This window comes from Mycteria americana, chromosome 14, assembly GCF_035582795.1.
Source record: "Mycteria americana isolate JAX WOST 10 ecotype Jacksonville Zoo and Gardens chromosome 14, USCA_MyAme_1.0, whole genome shotgun sequence".
In the NCBI taxonomy this organism is placed as follows: Eukaryota; Metazoa; Chordata; class Aves; order Ciconiiformes; family Ciconiidae; genus Mycteria; species Mycteria americana.
This window is the reverse complement of record NC_134378.1, coordinates 812,930-821,349: the sequence shown is the minus strand read 5'-3', so window position 1 is coordinate 821,349 and position 8,420 is coordinate 812,930. Positions and strand designations below refer to the sequence as shown.

The window sequence follows — 8,420 nt, the reverse complement described above, 5'->3', positions numbered from 1 at the left end:
GCGCCGCGCCGCGCCGGGCCGGGCCGGGCCGGGAGGGGCGGGGCGGGGCGGGGCGGGGCGGGCAGCGGCGCCCGGGGCCGGCGGCAGCGGCGGGGCTGGCGGGCCGAGGGCAACCCCTGGCGGCGGCTGCGGTCGCTCCGGGGCCCTCCCGAGCCCGCTGATCCCCGGGCAACGCGGAGCCCCTGCACGGCCGCGGCCCTGCCCCTGCCCCTGCCCCTGCCCGGCCCGAGGGGTGGAAACGAGGAGGGAAAAAGCGGAGCTGGGCCCCCAGTTTTGGAGAAGCTGCAGCATTATTTGAGCTACGGGTCAATGGCGACGGTCAGCTGTCGTGACCAGGTTTGTGAGGAAAGTCGTGGTTAGCGGCAGGAGCCGTACCTTCCGCCACGGCTGGTGTGGGGCTCCCGGGAGCGCAGGCGGGTCACACACCTGCCCCCCTGCTTTAGGGGCACAAGGCCACCTGGGGACTGTGGTTGGTGCAGGTCCCAGACGTAGCCTGTGCTTGCTCCTGGGTCAGAGCTGCCCCGGTAACTCGTTTGTCCCCGTGATGGGTGTCCCCGACGCTGCCTCCCGCTGCGCCCTGTCCAAACAGGCAGCTGCCCCCCGCAGCGCCCGGTGCTTTAACGGCTCTGCTCTGCCCTCTGTTATTCCTGACATCCTCCAAGAGCGGGGATGGAAAGCGGGGACTTGGGCAAGTGGGACTTGAACCAGCCTGGAGCATCGAGAGAGGAAAATGTCTTCGTCTGTGCTGGATGCTGGGCTGTCCCTGCCAGGTCACACAGTGGGATGACGAGCCTTGGGTCAGCCCCTGCTGTAAGGCTGCCACACATCTGTGTTTGCCCAGATGTGTCCTCTTTTTTTGCCCTGGCAATTTTGTCTGGGCAGATTTTGGGGACTTTCTATGTTCGTCCGTGTCCTGAGCACATAGTAGTCTGGTCAAGGCTGTGCAGGAAGACCAGGGGTGTCCCCCGCGCATGCACGGATCAACCATCAGTGTACAAACAGCAACTCAGAGGCCTCAGGAAAAGGTAGAGCCCTGCTCCTCGACCAGCATAAGTAGTCTGAATAAACAAGCCGTGCACTAAAGGTCAGCCCTGCTAGATCAGCTTCTGTCAGCCACCAGTTTGGAGTATGTCACTTGGCACGGTGGCACGGCAGAGCCCCTGTTATCTCAGTGACTGCTGCAGTGTGGCACTGCTCCCAACGAATTTTGTACAGGGTCATGTTATTCCAGAACAGGAATATGCGGAGGCATATCCTGGGGGTTGACCTGCCCAGATGCCTCAGACCCCTCTAACTGGAGTGCAAGATTTGGCAGACGCTCGGTGGGTTTTGCCACTAACAGAGTGATTTTTGGCCCCTATCACAACATGCAGCAAATTTCAGCTACAGTCAGAAAGGAGGCTGTTCAGCTTAGTAATCCCCCCGGGAGAGCCAGCGGACAGCGTCCCTGCACAGAGCGATACCACACTCGCGGTGCTCTCTTGCAGACAGTGTTTTGGCACTACCGAAGAACTTCAGTAACTTAATCTGAAGACATTCACGTGAAAGTCCCACTGCACTTTTAAATAACGAATAGAGAGACAGTGAGATCATGGCCGCTCCACTCGCTGGCTGAACGCGCAGCTGCGTTGTACTTACCAGGGGGGTCAATGCAGCGGGGGCTGGCAGAGAGCAGGGTCCCTGTGCGGGCTGCGAAGCTGCCGGAGATGCCTGTGGTGCTGCAGGAGAGCAGGCAGGGGAGGCTGACTTTTGCGGGGCTGCAAAGCTCGGGGACTGAGGCATAGGCTAGCAGGGAAGGAAAGGAAGAGTTAAACCCGGTCTGCATTGGAAACAAAAGTTTGTTGGTGTAGCTCTAACGTGGTTAAATTGGCAGCTTTCCTTGTGGTGATGCAGATATTATTCGCCTTTGCCAATAAAGGCTATACCTGTCCTCTGAGGGAAACAGCGATACTGGGAAAATGCTTATAGCAGCCTGACAGTCTCTGTTCAAGGGCTCTTGTAGATACAAACTTGGTGTGTAAAAACTTTAACAGCCTGAGTGACATTGCTATGCTAGCAAGAGCCTTTGGACAGTCTGAAAATAGAAGCTGGGGAGGTGGGAGGTTGCAAGAGCCCCAGTTTCAGGGTCCCCCCAAAATGAGTGACCTGATGCGGTACACGGGAAGTTGGCTTCCCGTGGGACCAGACAAGTATTCTTTTTTTCTGCGATGTTCTCATTTTATTTTGTGTATTTCAGGGCTTGATAATAACATGTAGGCTGTTTTCAGCCTACACCTCTGGAAGGCTTGCTGGAGAACCTGTAACTTCGTTGCTTAGCTGCTGCGGCTAAAACTCTTGGGACATGATTCTGCACATAGCACGCTAAGAGATCCCCTCTCTCTTGAGGCCAAAGCAGGCGAGTTGGAGGCACTCAAGGACACAGAGGACACACTGAGATGACATCTCAGATCAGTCCTACCCATGGGTTAGCAGCCTTGTGCTGTCTTGCACAAAGTCACGCAGCAGGAGGGCATCAAAATGACGAGCAAGAAAATCACCATGAAGGCAGAACCTCCCCGCCAGAGGGTGGTCACATGCCTGCTGGCACCGAGGACACTCCTGGGAGCAGAGATCCTCACTGCTGGAAGAGGAAAGCTGGGTGAGAGAGGGTTCAATTACCAGGCACCATAGATGGTTGTGAGGCTGTGACGTGCACACAGGTGCAAAGCTGCCAGACCAGGATCCACCTCTTTGGGAGAGCGAGGGAGTGCTGGTGAACATGAGCTGTGTTGACACCAGTGACGCAGGGAGGGGGAGAGAAATCCCAGAGGGGAAAAATTAAGCAGCTAGGAGAAAAGCTTCCTTTGTGGGACCTCTGCAGTGACTTTTTCAGAGGCTTTCACAGCTCGGGTAGTCACGGGCTGAGGAAAACTTCTACTAGTGGTACCTGGTACCACACATCTGTAATTCTATGTCAAGGGGCTTGAGGTTTGAGCTGGGCAGGCAGATAGGGTGAATTCTCCATTATTTCAGGGCACAGACATCTTGTATCAAATGTCTCAAATACCTTATTGAATGGGACTAGGCTGACCTGGATGCAGGAGCTGCTGGTTGAGGTTCTCTGGATTGTGTGCTGTGAGAGTCTTCTCCAGCAAATGGTCTTAGCGTGTATGAGGCAAGGAAAAAACATCCCTGTTCTTAATTAACCCTGTCTGTGTTTTGAAGCTGACTGGAGATATCAAATAGCCCAGGACTGTGCTTTGGAAAGAGCTAGTTGGAGATATTTCACCATTTGTAAAAATACACGGTTTTAAGCAGCAATCAGCAGGGGTTTTTTATAGTGGGCATGATGTAAATTTATATAACAAGCCAGATGTTCTGCAATGGGGCCTTTTTAAAATCGTCCTGTCCCAGTTTTTTCCATCTTACCATCTTTAGCTCCCTTGCAAAGTAAGCAGCCATGCTATTGCATTACCAATTGGCAATGGCAGCAGCTGGCTGTAACCCAACCTTAGCAGCATGGGACGCGGAAACAGATGGAGCAGCAAATGCTCTTTGTTTCCTCTCCTGCTTTCTAAAACAGATTGTGACTAAAAACATACAGGAAAGGTTTCTGCCATCTTCCCTGCTCCCGTGGCTCCCTGGCTGCTGACAAAGCTACAGGATAAGCTCTAGCAGGGGTTACTGCTCCCCACAGCAAAGGAGAGCTCTGCCTTTTTAGAGGGGAGCTGCAAAGAGGGGAAGGGCATCAGATACAACAATTACAAGCCCTTAGAGGGGAAAGAAGGGTGCAGCGGGTGAGATGGCTGAAGTGAGCTGAGGGCCCCCCATGCATCAAGTCCTGCTCCTCCTGCTGCTCTGAGCCTTGGTTCTGGTGTTCATCTAAGCCTGGGTGAACCACGTCAGCTCATTAAACTGGCACAAAACAGAATTGAGTGGTGTTTTGCCAGGCTAGTAACCTGAACTGGCCTGATGGATGATCAGGCGAGCATTGGGACGAGGATCAGGAGCAGAGCCACACACCAGAATGGGGTGGGAGGATAGGTTGGAAGGAGGAAGGTGGAGGTGGGAAGGTGGAGGGAGGAAGGTGGAGGTGGGAATGTCCCTTGTGAACCAGGAGATCAGATCTGCTGTCCTGGGTAGTCCTTGTCCCAAAGGCAGGCAGACATGGGAAGGGAAGTCCATGCTCTCAGGTCACTTTCTATAAACCGACCTCTGAGGCTGCTGGCAATGAAGGTCAGGAAAATATTCACAGCAGAGGTTTGCCTGCCTTGCTTCAAAATTCCCATGGGATGAAAACTCCCCAAAATAAGGTGTGTATGTCCCTGTCACCACATCAGTTACAGGTTCCCAAGGGACTTCTACTCTATCACAGCCTCTCACACCTCTTTGTGTCTGGTAAGAGCTCTGCTGCTTTCAGTCTACGTCCTCTAAGGATTTACCAATCGGTCCAAATGCATGAGCTGGGCAATGGTGCTCTCTCCCCCGCAGGAGATGTTATACACTGGAAAACATGAAACTGTGTGTGGTCGGCTACACGAGTCCCACCGTCAGCTGCCTTGAGCTGGGGGACAGCTGCCCAGAGCAGAGGACACTTGCCGAGAGGCAGGTGGCCAAGGCCGATGACACGAGACTGAGCTGGCACCGCCACGTGCACCCAAACAGCAATGTGAGCGGTGGTGACACAGCTGTCCCATCTCACTGTAACTCCCTGCTCCCTCTCCCACCGGGCTGCATGAGCTGCCTGACCCGTCTGGCTTTGCTGTGGCTGATGTTTGTGCCAGATGATGTAATATTGTTATAGGTACTTGCCAAGAACTGAGTTTATTTTTTAGCCACAGACAGAACCTGTAATTCCTCAAGCTAATCCTGCAGTCTGATGTTTTTTTCTTACAAGCTTTGACAAATTAATTGAATCCCCATTTCTGTGAGAAACCTGGAAGGAAAGTCCCACAGTCAGGACTCCAGAGTTAAAGACAGACGGGGATTCGCAAGGTCACCTACGCCATTTCTTACCAGTGCAAGAGACCCTTCTGGGGATGTTTCTTGCTGGCCTTGTTGTCTCCTGGGGCAACCATTCAGACATCTATCTGAGGTCCTGTCAGGGTGTTTTGCATTATAATCTGCCTACATTTTCTCAGCTTCATCCCATTATTCCTGTTCTTCTTAACTATCACAAAAAATTTGCTCCATTTTGTTGTTTATAGATGTCCCCAACTAAAATATCCGCAGGTTGTTATTTCTCACCGTATCCTTTCAGTGAAATAATACAGATTCGATTTTTTAAAACTTAAACTTAATCCTTTTTGCCCTCAGATAGTGTCTGGAGTTCTGCCTGCATACCGCCTGCTTACTAATACACACTGATAACAAAAAGTCCTATAATGAGTGCAAGAAGTGGTTTATTACTCTTTATCTTTTATCGTTTCTCATACAGTCAGGGTTTGAGGACCAGCCATGCTCCTGCTGAAGTCAGTGGGAATGGCAGCAAGTTCTTTGCTCTACCACATAACCGCAGGGAGAAGTTAAGTCTCTGAACCTGTGTTTGCCAGTGTTGCAATGCCAAACATCCCTGTCTGCATTTGCTGTACTGACTTTGTCAGGCAAGCTCCGTTCCTCTCAGCATCCAGGTATTCAGCTTTAGGCAAACCACTTTGAAAGCTGTTCTCTGCTAGTTTTTTAAACATCTTGGATATCTACTAAGCAGACCAACTCAACGAACAGGTTCTTGTATTTTGAGTGCTGTGTACACAGGCTGGTTGCTGATAACCTGAGCGCGTGCATCTCTGTCCAAGTACCTCCATGGCCACCCTTTGTGAACAGCTGTTGTTAGAGGAGAGAGGAAACACTTGGGCTTACACCTGAGCAGCATCTCAGGGGACCACCCGATGCAAACCCCGGGTAATCCCCCATGACAGCACATCTGTAGGAGGCCACGGTCAGCCCCACCGTGCTGGAGCAGTCCTGCGGGGCAGCCTGGAGCCCAGGCTATCAGGCAGCTCGTGGGTGTGAGGCAGGTCCGAGGTCAACCTGGGAAGTCAGTCTGCAGGTCAGGGTCGGGATCAGGCCAGTGATGGCGACCAGGGTCAGACACAGCCCAGTGACAGCCGTGCAGGCCCGTAGTGACAAGGCAGAGCCGAGGCCAAGCCAGGCAGTCAGTCTGCAGGTCAGGGTCAGAGAGACCCAGGGCTGGGCACAGCCATGGGCACGGGCACAGGCACAAGCGTATCGGTGAGAGCACTGCAGACAAGCACACTTCCAACACAGATTAGATAGGGACTGAGGGCCCAGGGCTGATCTGAATTGGGGCTCCTGGGTAGGGCTGGGGTGCAAGCCCCAGGTGAGGCTGGTCAGAGCTATAAGGGCTTGTTAGCGCCCTTGGGGCCCTGAGAACAGCTTCACAGGCAGCTACAATAACAACATGAGCGTGGTCAGTCTAAATGAAGCCAAAGGTCTGCCTCGCGTAGTGTCCTGACCTACAGGAGTGGTCAATGAAGGGAGGCCTTCCCCCTTCCCTCATACACAATTCCTAGTCAAGCAGAGGTGGAGGTGCTAGCCCTGCTGCTCCTTCTATGGACACCTTCCCAGAGCTTCTGGAAGGAGAAGGAGCGTCGTCCAGCACTGAGACTAGAAGAGAAGCTGAGGACAGGCAGGTTGATGCATGGGAGAAGCTCACATCTCACCACCAGTGGTGCCAAGTCCTTGGGGAGCAAATTGCCCCTCATCTCACAGAGATGGACTATGATCATCTCCTGCCAAAAAAGCAGGGACATCTGACTGGCAGCCAGTCCCTCCCCATGTCCTTAGCACAGACCACAGCAACTTTGTGCAGGCCAGTGGGCTGCAGCTGGGATCTACATGAGGAAACGAGATCTGCTCAGATCTACCTTATGCAGTTACCATCAGATCCATTTGACACCTTGGAACCTATTCGGGATCTTCTCTGGCATATGGACGTGGTCTGCACCAGCTTCACATTTTGAAGGCTGTTTTATTTTTAATTTAATATTTCAATAGCTTTCTTTACTGTGCTTTGTAGCCATACCAGCCTATTTTTAGTCTTTTTCTTCCTGGTGATATGAACTGTTCTGAGCCATTTTAGCAATCTCCATGCTTCTTACAAGCATGTTATCCTTTTGGCTTATTCATTTTTTAATAAGCTCTTTTGGGAGGAATTTCTTTGTTGCTGTTGTTCTTTTAATGATACCAGATCGAATACATTATACTTACTCTTATACATAGCTTTTTTAATAGCATGGTTCTGAATGAAGCCCCTCACACATCTCAGCACTAAACCCAGTTGCTTCTTTTATGTTCTCCAACCAGCTGCTCCAAAAATCAAGCCTTTGTGGTACCTAAAATGTAGCAACTACATTGCATGCTGATGTGACGTTTACTCACTCAATGTGGGGGTGATTGGAGACTCTTCATTATGATGATGTTTTCTGCCTCGGCAGCCTCTCTCATCTCCTAAATATATCACTGTCACCACCGCTGGTTTTGAAGAGTGTTCACCACAGTAGTCCTAATACTCCCCTTTGCCTATTTAGGTGTGAATTTTCTAACTATAGGGGTTCAGTGTTACATGTTGGAAGATCAAAATCGTTTAGGCACATTGAGGTTTCTTTGGCATCCAGCATCACTCCTCCACAAGCACAAGTTAGTCGGTTCTTTCTGTATAGTCTGCACCCTGCTATTGCAACATCCCACTGATCATCTGCCTTGTGCCAATTTCTGATAAGGATGTTCTTGGTCAAAACTGGGTAGTCCAGTTGTTCCACCTTATTTTTTGATTGCTAGAATTTGTACAGAGGCACGTTTGTGGCTGTTACCCAGTTTCTGTAGCTTTTTAGGCTGGACTTAATTTCTTCATTCTTCCATTTGTCATTTCGTTCTTCTTCAGTTTCATCAACCTCCATCCCGATCTTTTAACTGAGAGAATTTTAATGACTTAGGGAAGGATGACCCTAAATTTTGTGGGGTTTTGCACATCAGTCTTCTTCACTTAGTGCAAAAACTCTCCTGTAACTTGATGAAGTGTCGGCGGTCCGACTCCTTTGCTCACAGCCCCTGCCCGTGTTCCCACGACCCGCTCCCGGCCACCTGCCCTGCTCTCGCCTGGGAGACCCTCCCGGCAGCCCCGCTCCCGAGGGCTGATTACTGCCTCCGGGCGCGTCTGCACGGGGAAACGCGTCCAGGCGCGCCCGGCGCAGCCCCCGGGCGCGGCTGCCCCGGGCCCCCGCAGAGGGCAGCGGGCGAGGCCGAGCGGGCGCCCCCGCGCACGCCCCCTCCCGCGCCCCTCCACTCCCCGGCCGGCGGCGCGGGCGGCGCGGGCAGCGGGCGGCGCGGCGCAAACAACGAGCGTGCGGTCCCACATGGTCTAGCGGTTAGGATTCCTGGTTTTCACCCAGGCGGCCCGGGTTCGACTCCCGGTGTGGGAA

General features: G+C 52.5%; 1 non-coding gene across 1 annotated transcript; it reads left to right on the top strand.

The window, feature by feature from the left end:
- Positions 1-8,348: 8,348 nt before the first annotated feature.
- Positions 8,349-8,420, top strand: TRNAE-UUC (transfer RNA glutamic acid (anticodon UUC)). Its single transcript has one exon. It is a non-coding gene; the product is annotated as a tRNA-Glu (tRNA).